The sequence below is a fragment of the Borostomias antarcticus genome, assembly GCF_949987555.1.
Source record: "Borostomias antarcticus genome assembly, chromosome: 17".
In the NCBI taxonomy this organism is placed as follows: domain Eukaryota; kingdom Metazoa; phylum Chordata; class Actinopteri; order Stomiiformes; family Stomiidae; genus Borostomias; species Borostomias antarcticus.
Genome location: NC_140250.1, coordinates 16,880,162 through 16,897,510, shown reverse-complemented (window position 1 = coordinate 16,897,510; position 17,349 = coordinate 16,880,162). Strand labels below are relative to the sequence as shown.

Below are 17,349 nucleotides of genomic sequence, written 5' to 3'. Positions count from 1 at the left end.
GGTTTGAAACGCAGTGATCAGTTCCACCTCTAGGGGGCCTGGGGAAGCGAATCAGCTGAAGCCCCGTCGGCAGAGTAGGGGGGAGACAGACAGTCTTACTCACTTCTGATCTTAGCTTGGCTTACACCTGGTAAACCTTCTGAATATTCTCCTCCGTTATTGAGTACGATTTAAGTTTGAGATCCAGTTCCCCTTAGGCTGAAACACTGGTTGGAGGCAGGGTAATTGGCTTTACAGAAGGAAGGTGCTGTCAGACCTATCTGTTCTGTTCTGATTATATGTTCAGCTGCCAACATGCCTTTGTGTCTGGCAAGCTATAATTAACAATAAATATAACTCAATTTACATCATTATTCAAGTACATGTTGAAGAGTAATTTAGAGTAAAAGTGACTATTACCACTAAGGGTTAATAATGAAATACATTGCAAAACATTACCCCAGGTTCTTGTCTGTCAAGAAAGGGAATAATGACAAAAAAGGCAGCTATAAAGGGAAGCAATTTTGTGCATCGCAGTAGCCTCCAGAGTGAAGTGAAGAATTTGATTCCGACATAGCTGTCACTGCAAACTATGTCAGTCTAATTGGTGTAAGAGTCATTTTTTATTAAACCTGCGTCATTTTACATAATACAACAAATGTATCAACACCAGAAGTTAAAAGAACATATTGTTCTGCACACCATGCCACTTATTACATGGCTCTCACATCAGAGATTTGCTGACAAAGAGGGAAAGTGTTGAGACAAGGTAATCTGAGGTAAAACATTTAACCTGTTGTACTTTCAAAAACATGTACTGGTCTGTACTGGGAGGTTTTTAGACAGGTTGTACAACTTAGACTAGTCAACTAGTCTAGGATGAGTTACCTCCAACCTAGAATGTTCTTGGAATCCAATGTTTTTATTGAAGTTTAAAGGTGCAAAGTACCTAGTATTCAATAGTACTCCTGAGTGCTCCTGTCTCCTGACATACCATGTGGTACCAATGTTGTAATACTATTGGCTCATCCTCAGATGCCTCAGAGGTAAACAAAACCTTCACTTCGGACCGGTCAACATTTTTAAAATGATAAATTCATAATCAATCATTTCTTGGGGGGGAGAAATACTTTTATTCTACACCTTTCTAAAATCTCTGTGGATGTTTTTTTTTTAAGAAAGGGAAAAAAGATAAGTCTAAATCAAAACATTTATTGCATTTTTAATGATAGTAGGATTACTTCCCTGTTTGTTGTAAATAGTTGAGAGTGATGGGGTGTATGTGGTTGGATTAGTAGGCTTTCTAGAGTATTGCAGCTGCTTTTTTGGGCCTGTTACAGTTCTTGGGAAAGGTTGCAGAGGGACTGAAGTGATTATCATTATTTGAAACTGTGAGTAAGGGAGACAGGCGTTTAACCATTTTAATGCCTGACATGAAAGTTTAAAATCAGGTATGAGGCAAGTCAAAGCAAATAACTAAACTCAAGTATTTCTACAATTTAAAAAAAAGAATTGATTTGTTGACTTTTTAGTTAATCAGCAACCCAATAAATAGCCATTGAGCCTACTGGAGTCTAGTGATTTAACGTTCTTGGATTTCTGAGGGGCCTTATTCAGTATGGGATGTTTCACACATCATGCTACAACTACTCTACTACTGCTCCAAAATGGCTCACAAATGAGGATTCCAACTGAACTCAACCTATGTAATTAATTGAGTCGGATGCTAAAGCTAACAGTATGAACAAAAGCCTATAGATACACTATATATCACCCCTGCAGGACAGCATAATTCCCTGTAATGCTCCTCACCCGTGATGTGAGATTAAAGATTTAGGAAAGATTGAACTCCTGAGTCAGTGATCACTTTAATTACTTGCAGGGAGTTGCGAGCAAGATAAGTTCCCCTGATATCTAGACTGCATGCTGATGAGAAAATGTGCACCATTGCAGCCAATACATTAGTATGAAATATTTATTTATTTATGTGGAAACAACAGCTGGCTAGCATAACTACTGTAGCTTGTTAGAAATTAATTTTGAAAACTGGTCAATTGGGTCCCGGTTCAGATGAAGTGTAAATTATTAAAGGAGTAGTAAAGGTAAAATGCATGTTTAGCCCTGTTTTAAGGTTACTTATGATCATATACAATGGTTCAGATCAAAGCGTTGACAAAACTAGCACTTTTGAGAAAGTCTGATAATTGCTCTACCACCGTTTTGGTCATACAATGGATGTGGGTGGGCACCTTGAAAAATCATTCAAAAACATGTTAAACTCTCGATTTCAAAGACTTCTTCAAAGGAACATCAAAAACTGTCTTTGTGGCGAATTTGATGTCAGAACACCAATGGACACCAATTACACCCTCGGTGAGCTTCTTGTCTTTGAAATCGTGAGTTTAACATGTTTTTGAATGATTTTTCAAGATGCCCATCCACATCCATTGTATGACCAAAACAGTGGTAGAGCAATTATCAACTTTCTTGAAAATTCTAGCTTTGTCAACGTTTTGATCTGAACCATTGTATATGATCATAAGTAACCTTAAAACAGGGCTAAACATGCATTTTCCCTTTACTACTCCTTTAAGGCCTGTTTTAAAAACCTTTTAAAAACCTCATTTACATCAATGCTACAGACAGAAACAGCACATCCAGAATAAGACTGGAACAGAGGGTAGAGGCCTAGTACTGCAGGGCTTAATCTGAGGGGTTTATATTCACATACTGTACATGTTTTGGGGACCCCAGAGACCTTTATTAACTTTTTGAAAAGGAGCATAATAGGGGACCTTTAAGTAAGGGATAATACACGATGAGATGTGCTGTTATCAAAAAGTAATGCACAGCATGGGGATTAGCCTGTATATGTATTATCTTGCCTATACCATGGCCATCTGTCAAAGACACAAATATGTGCCATGTTCTCATATTTTCTACATGGAAATATAAAGATATGTTATTTATGCTTTGCTCACTGCTGACTTTCATTATAGCCCCTCTGCGCTAAATCGTGTTGCTACAGAATGTCAAACGGGGACCATATTCCCTGGAGGAACAGCGATGACATTCAATACTTAACATGGGTTTAGAACCGTAAGTGAAATGGAAAATGTCTGTTACATTTTTTCCCCAGCAAGTTTCCCATCCATGGATATGACGTGCTATTCCATAGCAACAAACGGCGAGCCTAGCAACCAAAACGAATGCAGACTGACCGGTCTATAGCTAGAATGAAGTGCAGCCTAGTGCAAATTTCCTGTATAACATATCATCTGGTTTGTTACTCAGACACCCCATTGCCCAGCTGGGATAAATTGTCTGCTGCTATAGAATAACAGTTTGTATCTATGGGTCAGCACTTGCTGGAAGCAAAGGTGAAACTTCCTGTATAGGAATTTGACTAAAGAGAATATTTTTGGTCCTAAGAGAATATATTATATCTACTTTGGTGGCAAAGCATGGACCACCTCAATGTCCTATTTATCAATGTGAGATCAGAGGAAACGGGGTAAAAATGCATGATTAATTCCTCTATTTGAGGAGTGTCCATGAGACATTTTAGTAGGATACTTATTTTGAAAATTGATTAGTATAATTTAAATAAATATTATTAACTTTTGACCACGTCCGAGCGTCATCACATTATCTTAGGTCACTTGATTGAGTCAAGGACTCAGTCCTGCAGACTGAGATTGATGAATAATTAAGACTATTGATAAAAGTTATCTTGTTTCCCTGTACAAACCAGGGTGGTGCCCCATACGAGTTGATGTAATGTCTTAAATCCATTTTCCTTCATATTTGTGATAACCGCGGTATAATCATAAATTATACCGGTCATAGTCATAGCTCTAACCCTAGAACACGCTACACTATCAAGAGGGTCTATTTTATTGAAGAGGGCTCTATTTTATTCTCCAGGATTGGTTGCAATTCATGGCCAGACAATATAAAGCCATTGTCTGGCTTATGAAATTAAATACCCTCATCTCATCTTACTACATTAATAATAGCAATGCAAAATATTCACCATGCTGGAGGAAGGAGAATAACTGTTGGTAAATGGTAAATGGACTGCACTTATATAGCACTTTTATCTAAAGCGCTTTACAATGGCCTCTCATTTACCCATACATTTACAAACCAATGGCGGCAGCTGCCATGCAAGGTGCTAGCCTGCTCATTGGGAGCAATTTGGGGTTCAGTGTCTTGCCCAAGGATACTTTGACATGTGGACAAAAGCAGCCGCGATTCGAACCCCCGACCCTATGACCATTGGACGACCCGCTCTACCACTGAGCCACAACCGCCCCAACTGTTCTAGTGTTGCAGCCCAAAAGTTCCATTGCGTAACGGTCTGTTGGTTACATTACGGTTTCTCCTCAAGAAAAATGGAAACATTCAATGTCAATTTTGAGTTGTTCTATCCGTCCAGTAGCTTACCACTCTGGTTTATCATTACCACTTTTTCGTTCATGGCTAGCTAGGTTGGTCAGGAGTATTAGTTTGGTTGCTAGGGCACTCATTGTTTGTCGTTGTGAAACTTCGAACTATCTTTCTTGGCTAAGTTCACTAAAATCGATATTAAGACACTGAAATAGTAGGTATTTATCCCATAAATGTTTCCCGATGATGTAACCGTTATATAAAAGCAATAACTCATGAGAGAGTGTGGTATATGGCCAATATACCACGGGTTGTGCTGGTCGACGGCACTCTTTTTTTGTGTGTTGGCTGTAAGCCGACACACCATGAAGAGGGAATCCTATTTGTCGCTCCCTGCCTCAACTTCCAGCGAGTTGTTGACCTGCAATTCTATGTTGCTACCACAAGAGGCAGTCGTCCCAGAACATCAAAACAAAAAGACTCCACAGATTACCCAGGTCAGCGGTGGCCGAGTGGATAGTGCGCTGCCTATCACCGCGAAGATTGTGAGTTCAATCCTTGGTGTGGACATACCAAGGTACCATGACATATTTTGTCACTGGATGTTATAGAAGTTATGTAACGGTTAATTATAGACCCTTTTACAGCCTAGTCAGCACAAGTATGTGCACGCATTCTTGAAACAGTAGCAGAGGAAGACAGACAAAATCGCCATTATTAAGCGTATGGACTGGACTGAGGACATAATCAGAAAAGCCCATGTTTGCGGTGCCCATTTTATATCAGGTAAGTTATTTTGACTACCTGGTTTCACTGGAATGTCTGGTTGAAATGTAGCCCTTCTCAGTCCCGTTGTCGCATTCCGCTCGCTCATGCCAGACAACAGTCCTTTGCTGGTCCATTCACTTTGCCGTCAAAATAAATCGGTGTCGGCCTAGTTAGGAGAGGCGCTCATATTTACGTTATTTTTAAGTGTCAGATAAATATGAAACTTCACTTACCTAAGCAAAAGGGTCTATTTTAACAAATGCTGGGTTGAAGCTTCAAAGCACCGCCACCACCACAGAAAAATAATTATAATAATAATTTAACTCGGACAGAACGTGTCTAAATAAGTTATTTATTGGTAGCGCCGAGGCTTCAAAACCCAGCATTTGTTAAAATAGACCCTTTTGCTTAGGTAAGTTAAGTTAGGTAAGGTTATGTTTAGGTACCATAAAAGCAAGTGAACTACCTGATCGACAAAGGGATGGCGTCAAGAGCATCTGAGTAGCTATTTCAAAAATCTCCCAAACATTAAGAGTTACTATTTTAATGCACTCCCTTCTGTTCTGTTGCAGCTTTGATGCTGGGATGTCTGGTGTGGTTGAGGCCAGAGAACACCGTGATGCAACACCAGTCAGGTGTCGGCTGCTGTGCAACGCTGACCAACAAGTGAACAGGTGACACCTTGCACCTTGTCTATACAATAGACAACTGACTATGCACCACTGTACACTCGAACACTTGAACCAACACCTGACAACACTTGAGCAATTGAAAACCTTGTCTATACAATAGACAACTGACTCTGCCCTACTGTATACATGTGCATTACATGCCTCTCTTTTTTACAAAGATGGTCACAACCATAACATGTCCTGAGAGCACATGCAAAATAACAACTTATGGCTACTTTTAATGTGTACGTCTGTATGTTTAAATTGGCCTTTCAAGTCTGCCTACACTTAGGTTACTTAGCTATGAACCATTTTAATTACAATTTACTTCTAAGGGCAAATCCTTTACTTTCATATCTTCATATCAATATAATATCAAGATCCTAGTAGATGTCCAAATAACCCACTGTGTCTTGGGTCTACTTATTCACCACCTAAAGAGAAGTGCAAAACAGCAAGTCATGACCTTTATCCAGAAACAAAAGTTGAACCCATTGCAGCAAAATAGCTAACATTACAGAAATCATCAGTGTTACTGCTTTAGCCACTGACCGCTACCATTAATGTTATGGAAGCTGCTGCTAGTTGTTGTGAGCCCATGAGCTTACTGGCTATCCCACTCTCATTGTGCTGGATAAGCATTGGAAGCAGTGGAACTGATGTGTCCAGGTGACAAGACCCATCTTTATTTATCAGACATTACCGTCCTACCAGTCTCGCACAGAAACAAGCCAGCCAACACACATAAGCCAGGCTGGACCTGGCCTGGTTAAACTTTCTTGTTGCATTAGTAATACAAGATGGCAAACTATTCCACTGCGAAATGGCTCTATACAAAAGTGTTGTATTGAACATTGTATTAGTTCTTGGTTTAGGAATTGTAAAATTATGCCTTGTTACTTGTCTTGTTCCATGTTCATACTGTTCTGATAAAAGGTCATTCTTGAGTACAGGCTGTGAGGTTGTTTTGACACATATATTCCTGAATAAAATGAGAAGACTGCGTGTTAACGTGTTTTCCACCATCAGCCAGGAAAGATCAGCATGCATTTGATCTATGCTTTCTCTCATTGAACACCTGAGTGCAAGACGCGCTGCTCTATTCTGCACTAACTCAAGCGTGTAGCCTGAATCTCTTTTTTTTTCTGCACTTGAGCAGATTGCTGGGTGATGTGACAATACCAAGGCTTGTATAACCTGTAAGATGGAACCTGGCGTAATGTAATATTAGTATCTTCGTATAATGGATATTCCTCTCCACGTTTCCCTATGTGATTCTGCCACATGTTGCTATCAACAATGACTCCTAGAAATTTAGTCTCCCTAACTTGTTCTATGCAGCTGCTCTTGATAGAGATGCATAATTGGTTGCCACACTTCTTTGATACATTTAGAGCTAGAATGTTTTTGGTTATCCAGTCTAAAATTAATTTCATTTCATTTTCCAAGCAAACATTTTGCATCTTTCCTACTCGTCATCACTGAAAATGAGGGCAACCTCAGTGGCCTTCGAGTATAAATAAAGGCTATTGAATTGAATTGAATTTAACTTATCCACATACGTTGGCTTTACTCACAATAAATAGAGTATAGCAATGGGCCCAAGCAACTTTCCTCTGGGACACCACACTGTACTGTCCTTACCGTAGAAAAACTACCATTAAAGTAAATGGTTTGTGTTCTATTTTATAGGTAGCTCCTCATCCAGTTCAGGGCCAAAGTATTGAAACCATAAGCAGCAAGTTTCATTAAAAGCATATTGTGGTCTATTAAATCAAACACATCACTAAAATCAAGTAACACAACACCCACAATCTTTTCCTGTCTGTATCACTCACTGATCATCATCTGCATTAAAGCTGTTCTAGTTTAGGGATCTTTCTTATCGGCATGCTGAAATTCAAAGTTAAGTGTGTTGACTGAAAAATAATGTAAGACCTGGTCCCAGTACTATGAAACAGGATACGGGGTTAGCGCAATAACATCAGACTCAAGCCTGGTTTTTCCATATCACGAAGGTGGATCACTTTTCACCGTGCTACTGTAAATCTCTGTGGTAATTTACAGAATGCTGCCAAGATAATCTGCTCAGAGGCAGGTTAAATTCCAGATTACGGATCAAACTGTATGAAGTACTGCCCGTTGACTGATCAATTTACTTGGAAAATGGCATCGGATGTTAAGATCCCATATGGAACTTCAGTGTGTAAATTAAACAATTATCTCAAGGCGCAAATAGTTTTTTTGTTGTTGTTTTTTTACAGATTGACAACCCCCTCTTTGGCTTTTCCAGATATCACATGAAAGATAGCCTACATATTGCAGAATGGTTTTCAGCTGCTTGAGCTACGTATATTTTGCCAGAACTTTACAGTTAGTAAACTTTTGCTAGTGCGTTTACAGTCCCGCAGACGATGCACTGTCTTGCATTTTATTGCCTGCAGTTTCATGTAGGCTGTGGAGTCATGTAGGCTAGCCTCCCGTTCCTAGGAACAAAGACAAGTACATTTTAGATGAACTTTTTGTTGGCTTAGCCTACCACTTCACTTTGAGTTTCACTTTTTCCATCTTAATGTTTTTTTTAATCTTAATTTCTAGTTCTTAACTCCTCTTGTATAGATAGATCACATTGTCTGCTTCAACTAGAAACTAATAAAATAAATTATAGCCTACACTTGCTTTATTTAAGTGTCCCTTGCAAGGCTCACAGGGTTGTAGCTGAAAGAATAAGATATAGGCATAGGCTACAATTGCTTTATACACCATAAACATATATACATATAGCCCAATTAGTGATCTAGCCTTTTCGTGTTCATGAGGGTGTTGATAAAACGTAGCCACACATTCACACAGTCTGCAATATTTTTCCAGCTTTCCTCCCTGCCTTCGGCAGCAGTGACTGTGTTGCACCTGGATTATGTGCCTATATAGGTCATATTTTTATTATATTGCTCCTCTTGTGTTATGTACATGCTATAGCTATAATAAATAATATATAGCATATAACCCCAAATTTCCCCCACGGGGATTATTAAAGTATCTTATCTATCTATACAGTAAGAGAGCCATTCATCTCTCTGAGCCCTAGGAAATGACATGCTGAAGATGATGGTGATGTTATTTTTGAGTCTTGAAAACGTCTCTGTCAATAGGAACAGCAACAGCTTTGTTTCAACTGTTGAAATCCAAAAGCATTGCCAAACTTTTAAAAATGTGTAGAGTGAATTTACTGCTGACAACTGCTACTGTGTAATCAGGATGTGCAGTGGCCTTCAGCAGTTTCACTGCTGATACTTTGAAAAGCTTGGTGGTGCTTTTGGATTTCAACAAAGCCAGGACGAGTAGTTTTGAGGAGTTTTGGCGATGTTTTGATTCAAGATTTCAGGAATACATTTTTTCCCACTAGGTGACTAATGCTTACTGGAGCTAACCTGGATTCTCTTAAGTGCCTGCATGGCAGCATCATTCAGCTACAATCCCAATACACAAATATTGAAAATCCTCGCTGATCCCTTTAAGGTAGACTGTAGGAGCAGGTTTGACCTTGTTTGCTCTTTGTGCCAATTTTTTACTTCTGGTAAGAAATATCAACAAAAGCCCCTTTTAGATCCATGCATGATGACATTCTGTATTTCTTCTCAGTTCAGATTTCCCCCTTACACGCACATGCACACACACACACACTCTCTCTCTCTCTCTCTTTCTCTCTCTCTCTCTCTCTCTCTCTCTTACTCTCTGCAGATACACTTGTACACTGTATACTTGAATACAGGCAGCTACAATAAAAAACTTGCATGTGCAAAACCACTTATGTACATGCACACACACACACACACACACACACACACACGCACACACACAATGCAGACAAACAAAAATACACTACACACACCTTTCCACAGATCCAGTAAATCCAGTGGTGCAACATATCTCGAACTAACACACCCGCTTGTAATTAAACCCCTCAATGAACAGATTACGAGTTTCCCCATTTGGAAATTTCATTACCATTCCCATAATTGGATTCCAAATTTAATTAGCGTTCCTGGGCTAAACAGCAGGTGATTCCAGAGCAAATGCCGATGCTGTCCGACGACATAGACTGTGTGATCCCACCAAATGACACTTAAAAACTGGGGAGAGAGAAACACACTGACCCACATGCGCTTCAGAGAGACCATCGTTAAGGAGCATGGACCAAGATTAAAAAAAAAAAAGCACACACACAAACACACAAATTGCATCTTCAACTGAATACATAGTAGCTGTGTGCACATCCAGCCTGTTTTTAGGCAGGTGCAGGATAAAAGTAGCCTAGTGAGACCCTCCTGATTTTGCGAGCTCACCTTCTGTTTCTCTCCGCAGATCAGTCTGGACAAGCTTGATAGAGATCTGTTTGGGACCTCCTGCAAGCTGACCAGCACATTCCTTAAGCACCCTGAGGCTGATGTTGTCCGGGCCTGGGGCGGGTTGAACTTGCAGGGGTGGTGGGTGGCAGGGTGGGGGTAATAGCCAGGCCAAACCTGTTTAAGAACTGGTTTAGCTCATTGGCTCATCCTTGACCTCCCCCCACAGCTGGGCCTGAGACAGTGATGAGGGTGAGGAGAGCCGGGTTCTTTCTGAAGTCTACAACCATCTCCACTGTCTTGATAGCGTTGAGCTCCAGGTTGTTTTGGCCACACCAGGACAGCAGCTGGTCAAAACTACCTGTAGGCAGACTCGTCACCCTCAGAGATGAGTCCGATGAGGGTGGTGTCATCTGCAAACTTCAGGAGCTTGACAGACTGGTGGATGGAGGTGCAGCTGTTCACGTACAGGGAGAAGAGTTGAGGGGAAAGGACGCAACCTTTGGGGGAACCTATGCTGATAGTTCTGGATTCAGAGACGTGCTTGCCCAGCTTCACGTACTACTTCCTGTCAGACAGGAAGTCTGTGATCCATCTGCAGGTGGAGTCAGGCACACGATCCTGGCATAGGTACTTGTGAGTCCAGGTGTTGGAGAATGTAGTGTAGGGCCATGTTTACTGCGTCATCTGCTGACCTGTTGGCTCTGTAGACAAACTACAGGGGGTCCAGGAGTGGGTCTGTGATGGATTTGAGGTGCAGAAGAAAAAGGCACTCAAAAACCTTCATTACTACAGAGGTCAGGACGACAGGTCTGTTGTCATTGAGGCCAGTGATTCTTGTTTTCTAGGGGACGGGGATGATGGTGGAGGTCTTGAAGCAGGGTGGTACATGGCTGGAACATGGTATGTCTCTAGTGAGGTGTTGAAGCACCCTCTTATTTAACAGATTTTTAGGACATCGCAAAATAATCTGATAGGAGTCATTTTTTCCACAGCTGAGAGAGAATTTTCAGGCAAAATCTGCTCCCTCTCAAAGAAGAATGAATGTTATGCAAGCATTCTTTTCATTTCCACAGAGCCAAGAGTAATTGTAGAGTTCCCCTTTTGAAAACTTGGCATTGGCTTTGATGGCTTGAAGTGATTAGGACAATAAATTAAATAAAAGGGCCTTGAGGACAAAAGAAGGGAGAAAAAACAACTCCCTCAAAGTCCAGAGTACAGCAGAGAGTGATCAAGCTGATAAAATCAAAACATGATATAGTACTGGAGTCTACACAAGCACTGGAGACATTCAGGGACTCTGTAATTTGTTTAGGGGGTAAAGGAAGAACTCCCCCCCCCCACACACACACAATATCTACAGAAGACGTCTTCCTAGTTACTGGCGTCTTGTCTCTGTGGTCTCTCCAACTAAGAAACTAATAATTGGGGCCTTTCAAGCGAGTTGAGGAAAATAACGACTTTAATTAATTCAACACTTTAGTTACAGGCCTGGGCTTGACCTCGGTAAATGGGCTCCACTGGAGAGGGATGTGTGTCCTAAAGGTGAAGTATGCAGCAGACAGAAGCAGAATTTGTGTCTGGAAATGGATGGAACTTGTTCTTTGCTGACCCAAGCATTTGAATTAAAGTCTGTATTCTCCTTGACCTGGAATCAAAGGTTCAGTTCATTCGATTACCACGTCAGACAGTTTTGAGTTCATCATAATATATCTTTTTTTTTTTTACATGCATCTGTACTGTGGGCGTTTTTATGTTTGATTTAAAAAATAATAAAAGAAAAAAAAGAAGAAAAAAAAGATCAGGTTAGATGTAAGTGTACATGTCCCAAGTTCTGATACATCTTATGTCCCTTGAGGTTAATTAGACAATTAATCCAACGATGAGGATTTTTTTAATGATCACTTTAAGAGTATCAGAGTGACGGACAGGTAGACATGTCGAGAACCTGCTTCTCCTTGTTGCATTGCCCTCTTTTGCTATCAATTTCACTAGGGGAAAGATTATTCCTGCACACTGTCCTGGACTTGCAAACAAACTTTATTATTTAAACCTTTCGGTCAAAGACCTTTTAATCTAAGAAAGATTGTTTGCAAGTACAGGCAGGGTATGGGAATCATCTCTCTCATCTCTCAGTCTACAAGGATTTGAAGGTGTGCATAGCCTTTACAGTCACTAAAACTAACTTTACACAATGTTAATTTTATATTTCGAAAGTCAAGTTTCGCAGAGAGTAATATGTATGTTTTTCATACAATTATTCTTCTGTCTTGCAAAATCTATGGCAATCTTAAAAGGCACCTCACACTGGGTTGACCTCATTCTTTAATATAATAAAGTTTCAGGTCAGAATCCAGGCCATGGAATTAGTGTCAATCAAATGCATCATGTGCTACATTTCATAAGGAAAGCAGCATGATATAAGCCATGCATGAATTCAAGATACATAACAAAACCTAGTTTGAATGTCTAGTCAGTCCACACAGCTATTTTGCCACTAGCAGAAACCTATATTTCCCCCTCCCTTTCCTGTGAATTACTCTCTACATCTTGAGTCAGACAGTCTGTGGCCCCTGGCAAAGTTGGAATTACTTTCAAGTGACTTTGTTCCATCACTGTTATCACCTTAGCCTAAACTTGTCTGAAATCTACACGAGGGAGAGGGGGAGTGGGGCAAGTATTGATTAGTGTGCCTCTGAGGCCCCTGAGGTGAACAGTAAATGCTTATGGCGACACGCTGAGGCACACTAGCACAGGAGAATAAAATGAAGAAAAATACTTTCAGTGGACCATCTCCTCTCATCCTACGCTCTGAAGGCTGAGGGGACCTTGGGTTGTTTGCTCGAGGGAGGGAGACAATAAGCTTCATGTTTTTTTTTCTATGGAATGCCTAGTTTTTCTATGGCGGATTTATTACTTCTGGTGAATGATGTGCATGCTCCTGGTTGCAAAAGGTAAATGTGTACTTATGAGCAGATGTACATAATGAAAAGAAATGTAAGTGAGGTGTTTTGGGTTCGAGTGCCAATGGCAATTTCTGTGCAGATCTCTCTCTCTTTGCTGTAGCTCTCTCTGCCTTCCTCCTGAATAAATAGACAAAACATACTAGAGCTGTGGACTGCCCACTGTCATCAAAAACATGTCTACGGTTTGGCAATGTTCCAATCTTCATTCACTATCATTCATCTCTGTAACCCACAACCCCAATCTCCTCAACCAGATAACATTCTTGCGTCAAGTTCTCCCTTGGCTCCTGTTTTTATAAGAGTGACGCAGGTGAATATTGTTCCTTCTGAACTACCGATAGCACAGGGTTTTAATAACATAAACATGGAGACATCGGAAATGTGGCCTCCCTTTTCCTGACTCTTGAGCCAAATACCAAATTTGACACATTGTTTCCTGGCAGTTTAATGAGTTGAGGAATGTTTTTAACAGCATGTTTTCTCACTCCGTTGTAGCAATGTAGCAAGTTCTATGGTCCTGGACTTTTGATTGGTGTAAATATTTTACCACTTCACTTCGGGCTTTTATGGTACATCTGCTGAAAACCTCCACCCTGTAGTGCCTGCTTTGGTATATTTCACCATGCACATTTCTGAGGTGAAATACAGAGAGCACTGAGAGTGTTATAAATACATCAACATTTGAATTTCAAAGGGCAGTATCTTTAAAATCCCTCTTGACGTTCATCTGCCTGTAGGTCTACAGACACTATAAAAATAAATCCAATCATTTAATAATAATAATAATTCTGGACCCATGGGGGGGGGTCTTTATTTAAGCCACACGTTGAGACACAACACACACGTGAGTGAGCGGCAACACAGTAGCACACACGACATACACACACACACATCTTTTTAGCAGTCACCGGTGGACATTGTTCCTTGCATTTAATCCATTCAAGCCATCCAAATCCTGGTCAGAGACCGGACTGAAGAACCTCTCTTCTTCTGAAGTTTTTCGCATTGGATTCTTTTTGGAGGAAACGCTTGCGAACACGGGGACAACATGCAGACTCAGACCAGAGACCTTCTTGCTGTGAGGCGACAGTACTACAGGTACTGTGGGTACAATGCCACCATGCCACACAAGAGACTTTGGGGTTCAGTGTCTTGTTCAAGGACACTTAGGCACACTCTGGGAGCTGGGATTGAACCGGGGACCTTGCGATCCCCAGCCTGCCGCTCTATCTCCTGATAGAGCGGCTACATCTACATCTTTGATGTAGAAAAACGAGGGAGGGCGAGGAAAGGATCATTCCAACAAGTCAGCAGTATTACACATGAATGAGCAAACCTCTGTATCTCTGTTGGTGTTCCTGATATGACCAACTCCTAAGCATCCCTGGGACAACATTTCCCACACAAAGGAAAAGTTCCCGCTCAAAAAATATGAAAAGTCCCTCTCCTCTCTCTCAGATGATGATTGGCTCATGAAGTTCCCGCCTCTTTAGGGGCGGGGCTAGCGGTGTTGTCCCTGGGATGCTTAGGAGTTGGTCATATCAGGACGTGCCTCTCTGTTTGTCTGTCTGTTTCCATTTTCTCGGACAACGTTGGCCTGACAGCATTCATATTTGGCATGGGTAACAGCAGAGGTTCCGAGCAGACGGTGACACGGCCGGGTTTTTTAATTAGGTCATTAGGGCCGAATGAATGGCTAATTACCGATAGCAATAGCACTACCCATGGCAGCCAGCAGGTGGCAAGCAATGTGCGTACACACACACATACACATACGCATGGGCACACATGGGCACACACGGGCTTACTTACTTGCTTATGGTTGTCCATCGTATCCGATGATGACAATCCTGCCTCTGCTATTCATGAGTCTTCATGTGGCTACACACGGGCACACACACACACACACACACACACACACACACACACACACACACACACACTCTATACAGTAGATTATAAGGACAGCTAAACAACTCTACAGATGTGTGTGTGTGTGTGTGTATGTGTGCGTGTGCATGTCCATAGAACATTTTCGATACAGCATTTCCGTGAACACAAGCTGACTAAATGGCCAATTAGTCTCCAACGGTAGGCCTACATAGTACATATTAAAAGCCACCACTACTTGTGCTACGGCGGACACAGGGAGAGAGAGCGAAAGAGAAAGAGAGAGAAATGAATAGAGAGATAGCATTAATCAATCATTAACCCACTTGATACTGTATAATGTGTTAGTGCAGATAAAGCTGGCTTCATAGAGTACTGCGTGTATGAGTTAGTGTTAGGTTGAGTCCCAATTCACCCTTTGGCCCTACCCCTTACCCCTATCACTTTCTAACACGTTTTGCACGTTCATGTTTAGTTGTAGAGTTGTCCCAATCCTCTAGGGTGTCAAGTGTAGGGGTAAGGGCGAGGGCTACATAGCCCTTGAAACAGAGACCCACACTCCAAACCAAGGGCTATGAGAATTTTCCCAGAATTGCGAGTTATAGCTGTGTGTGTGTGTGTGTGTGTATGTGTGTGTGTGTGTGTGTTGCAGGAGCTCAAAACACCCAAAATGGGGTCTGGTACAGATGGAGGGGAGACAGCTACTGCTACCTGGCAGTATTACATGGACATGTGTGAGGTGTTGGGGGACAGGCCGTCCATCCACCCTCCTCTGGTGGGCGCATCTTTGGCTCAGGTTGGCGATCCCACAGCAATGGTAAGGTTTGAAGACTAGCTACAATCACATTTATCACATTGGAATTAACAAATCAGTGTTTTAATGAACATGTGGAACAAAACTTGTTCCACATGTTTTTTGTGGAAATATATTGTGAGCACATAATATTGTATTTAACACCCATTTATCACCCAGTTCTGGCATATCATTTCTTCGCATTTGTTTTGTTTTCTTTCAGGAGATGATCGAGCCCACTGCTCACACTGAGCCCAACCCCTTCATGGTGGAGGCTCAAACATTCGGGTTTGCTCAGGAGTCCCTGGAACCATGAAACCATGTCCGAGCCAAGGCTCCTCTCAGCGGATATGGGAGCTGACACTAGCCTGGCCATTTTGCAAAAGCGTTGGAGCAAAACTTCAAGTACGCTCTCTCTGGATAAATCAGCTACAGATTAAAAGAAATGTATGAAAAGATTTATTTGAGAACAAATTACAATTACTTTTACATATCCCTGAGAAGTTATAATCAGCATCTGTGTGCATCAAAGAAAAATTGGAACATGCCAAATACTGTTTCAAAATAGCCAACACAAAATGATAGGCTATATAGTACAAAATATATACAGATCCAGAAATGGATCACAGACAGTATCTTTAATATGGAGCTTGGATGTCGGAGAGCAAGGCAGCCAGTCTGTCCCTTGTAGCATTTCCAGATGTCTCATTGGCTGCTAGGGACTCACAGGGAGGATGTCCTGTGCAACATCTTCATCTGGCTCCAGCAAGTCCCCATTATCCAGACACACATTGTGTAAAAAGGCACATGATGCAATAACCAGAGGTGAGAATGTGGGCTTAACCTCCAACGCTTTGAAAAGCGTTTTCATCATTCCAAAAGCCCTTTCGATTATGCTGCACCCCCTGGAATGATGGAAATTGAAGCGTTCCTGTATGCGTCCATTAACGGGTTCTTTGTAAAGTGTGATTAGGCAGATTGGTGTGTCCAAACAGGGATAGCCACCATCACCCAGATGGATGTAGCCTGTGGGAGGGTACTGTCTTGCCAGGTAAAAAGCTACTGTTTTTCATGACGCGATATTGATGCATAATGATATTGTCCTTGGATCCTAATAAAGCGGCAGGGACAGATAATCTGGGCCCTTATTATCTGAAACTTGCAACTGACGTCATTGCAGAACCATTGACTTACATTTATAACTTAACCATACCAGTAAGGAAATAAGTTTGGAAAATGGCTCATGTTTTCCCCTTTTTAAAAGGTGGTGAGCCATTGAGCCTTGACAATAATAGACCGATCTCAAATCTGTCCCCTCTAGCCAAGATTCTGGAAAGTCTGGTACGTGATCAATTGAAAGATTTCTTACACAAAAATGCTATTTTATCTTGTTATCAATCCGGTTTTAGAAACTCCCATAATACAGTCACGGCAGCTACACAGTTAATGATATATTTGTAGCTTTAGATAATAAACAACATTGTGCATCCCTGTTTATTGATTTCTCAAAGGCTTTTGATACAGTGGACCATGATATATTGAGG

General features: G+C 41.3%; 1 long non-coding RNA gene across 1 annotated transcript in view; it reads left to right on the top strand.

Annotated features, from left to right (window-relative positions):
• LOC311320210 overlaps positions 1-17,007 on the top strand; it is a 19,889-nt gene extending 2,882 nt beyond the window's left edge. The window contains exons 2-4 of the long non-coding RNA XR_014630838.1: positions 5,712-5,813; positions 15,665-15,829; positions 16,029-17,007. This is a non-coding gene — a long non-coding RNA (uncharacterized lncRNA). The remainder of the gene's footprint in view (positions 1-5,711; positions 5,814-15,664; positions 15,830-16,028) is intronic.
• Positions 17,008-17,349: the final 342 nt, after the last annotated feature.